This window comes from Aplysia californica, unplaced genomic scaffold, assembly GCF_000002075.1.
Source record: "Aplysia californica isolate F4 #8 unplaced genomic scaffold, AplCal3.0 scaffold00054, whole genome shotgun sequence".
NCBI classification, from domain to species: domain Eukaryota; kingdom Metazoa; phylum Mollusca; class Gastropoda; order Aplysiida; family Aplysiidae; genus Aplysia; species Aplysia californica.
This window is the reverse complement of record NW_004797324.1, coordinates 31,976-35,238: the sequence shown is the minus strand read 5'-3', so window position 1 is coordinate 35,238 and position 3,263 is coordinate 31,976.

Below are 3,263 nucleotides of genomic sequence, written 5' to 3'. Positions count from 1 at the left end.
GGGGGTGGGCAGGGCTTGAGGGATAGAGAAAACGGGTAGGGGTCCCTTCCTGAAATAGTGTGATGACGTGCCTCTTTGTGCTTGAGTTTCGCCCCCGCGTGACATGGCCCTTGTACTTCTTGTAGATTCGGTGTAATTGTGTTTTCACCGCCGTTGTTACAATGTAAGTCCTTCGTGGTGACGTTTAGCTCGCTACTGAACATTATATGTGACACAAGGACAGAGGAGGACCAGACTTTACCTGATTTTGAAGCCCCAGTCTTCCACGTAGTGGCCAAATTCATCTACCAACTGTACCACAGCGACCAGCTCTGTCGTGTAGTCCTGTTTAAATCGAACATATGCTGCTATCATCCGGATTTATTGCCCCCCCCCCCCTCCAACCAAAGATTATCTTACTGTGAGCTCTGATTGTGTCAAGCCGCTCTGGTGAGAGGCGCCATCTTTTGTTTTGTTGTTGTTTTCTCTCTTCTCCTCTAGCGGGAATAAGCGAGTCAAGGTTTTTGATTATTCATGCTGACAGTCACCGGTGACAAACGCTGGGGCCGATCGATTTCGTGTTGTGGGCTTGTACATGATGAACCCGGCGACATGACCAAAAAAAAAAAAAAAAGAGAAAGAAGCCGAAACTACAAATAAAGCAATTAGTATGCCTATGAAATCGGGGGGAAAACCCCAGAAGTTGACTATAGAAATTCAGTCTTTCTACTGCCTTTGATAAAGCGCAATTTATTAGGAAAATGAGGTTGTATCCTCGATGTGGTCTGGCCTTGTACTGACATCGGGTAAACCGGTAACAATCTGTAAGCAAATAAAGACATGGAAACTGGAAACGTATTCAGATCTGAAAATCAACGTCCTTGTCTGGAACAGCAGTGTTTAAAAAGAAGTGCCCCCTTTCTTTCTGATGTCTTCACTTTTGGCTGCTTACAACAAAAAAAAAAGAAGAAAAAAAAAAAAAAAAGAAAAGAAAGGGATTTAATAACAGGCTGATGAAATGTAAGGACAAAATTAAGTTATTATCTCGTTCCTCGCCATTGCGTGATTTGACTAAGCGTAGGGTTTTGTGGTTAAGTCGGTGCTGGCAACGATTTCCCGTTTGGTGGCTTTTAATTGCTTGTATTTGATGAGTCTAACAGTGTTGTCGGGTTGAGTTACTTATCTTGTTGTGATGTTGTACCGTATGATTTGTGGGTTTATAGCATGTTTGTCTTATTGGGTTTAGAGAGTCTTGCAGAAGGTGAAATCGATTCGATATTTATCAACAACATACGTGCAGAGAGAGAGAGAGAGAGAGAGAGAGAGAGAGAGAGAGAGAGAGAGAGAGAGAGAGAGAGAGAGAGAGAGAGACACGATTGATGGTAGTTTGACAATATTCAATGGCACAGACGCATACACTCACGCACGCACGCACAGACGCATACACTCACACACGCACGCACACAAACAAACAAACACACACACACACCAACGTACACACAGGCTCACTCTAACCTGCCCTCTCGCGCGTGCTCGCGTGCATGTAGCCGCGCACATACGTCTGCTTTCATGAACTTCTCTGTAAATTTAGCGCTCCGGAAATAATCCGTGCGACCGAACGAGCCATTTTGATCAATAAGGGGGAGATAATAAGGGTAACTACACGGAACATAATACATTGCCATATAGGATTTAAGCTGAAGGCTGCACGGGCTTACGTCTCGCCAAGTCTTCTCAAGTGGAGTACACGCTTGTCCGAAATGTCGGCTCCGGACGTCTAAACGCCAGGGTTTATAATTATTTTTTGGGGATGTTTTACAGGGCTTGCAACTGCTTAAGGTCATCCAAGCGCGCGGGACACATTTTATATTATACATTTTCAGTTTGTAGGAAATTCTGAATCTTGCCCAGGTGGCCGCCGAAGCCTACCCTTATTGATTTTGCACCATTAAGGGTTCTTTAACATGTGCATCTTGCGCACAGGACCTCCGAGAAGGCTAAGTGTAGATCTTTCCTACCATAAGATCAAGGGTGTGGTTGAAAGACAGCAGTAAGAAGGAGCCGAGGAGTAGTAGTAGAAATGCTGCAGAAAGAGCCAGGAGCCCAGAGAAGGGGTCAAAGGAGGTCAGGGGTGGGGCAGAAAGTGGAGGCGAAAGCAGACGATAAAACATTTAAGAGAGCAGGAAAGGATAGGCAAGAACATAATTTTAGGGAAGAACATTTTCCGTCGGTTTCCGGATTCGAACCCGGGGCCTATTGAATGAGAGGTGAACACTTTTGACTTGTACTTCTAGGCCACGGGAGCCCCCCACGCCAGGTTTACACGCGTCTGTGGTGTCGTACCGATTTGGCTCTTCGACTTTGCACGCGGAAGACCTGGGTTCGACTCCCGTTGTGAGAGAATTTTTATCATCGAGTATCCCTGTTTGACCCTCTCAGTCCGAGCCAGCCGCGACAGGCAGAGTCGAAGCCCGCTGCCTAAACGATCTAAGTAAGTTGTGTCGATGGGAACATTAACCCCCCCTCCCCTTCCCACCCCCAAATTAAATTGCCCGATTTGCGAATATGCACTGCCGTGAGAAAGAGATGAGGTCAGACGTTCGACAAGAATACACTTTTACGTGTGTTGAACTTCCCTATAATACCTTTGGTTTTACTTGTACCTTCGTTATTTCGTCGGTAGAACGCCATATAATGACGTGTATAAGCTAAAGGCAATTATTGTTTGTCTTGCTTCCCGGTCTTGACACGAGTAAGACTTTAATTAGTGCCACCATCCTGTTATTGTTATTATTATAGTTTTGTATGGTACAATTATAATGATGGTGATTTTTGCTTATGTTCTTGTTGTTATTCTTTAGGTAAAAAGGCAGGTCTTAAAGCATTTATCATCGTGGGAAAATTTGCTATTTGAATTTTTGTTCTATCTTTCCTACGTTTTTAGACTCATTTGGTAAGGCTTGTCGCTCCATCAGGAGGTGGTAAAAAGAAACGAAGTATTTGTCAAAACGGATGGTGTTGTGCGTCGTAATTTTAATTGTAGTAGACTTCTTCTATTTTCTCTCGTATTTTCCTGTCACTTGTGTTATTAGTGATTTCCCTTTGGACTGTAGTTCCGTTCTCTGGCCCGAACGCACTGTCTTGCGCACACGCATAAGTGTACCCTCCTCCCCCTCTCTTTCTGCTCTCTTTCTGCTCTCTTTCTGCTCTGTTTCTGCTCTGTTTCTGCTCTGTCTGTCTGTCTGTCTGTCTGTCTGTCTGTCTGTCTGTCTGTCTGTCTGTCT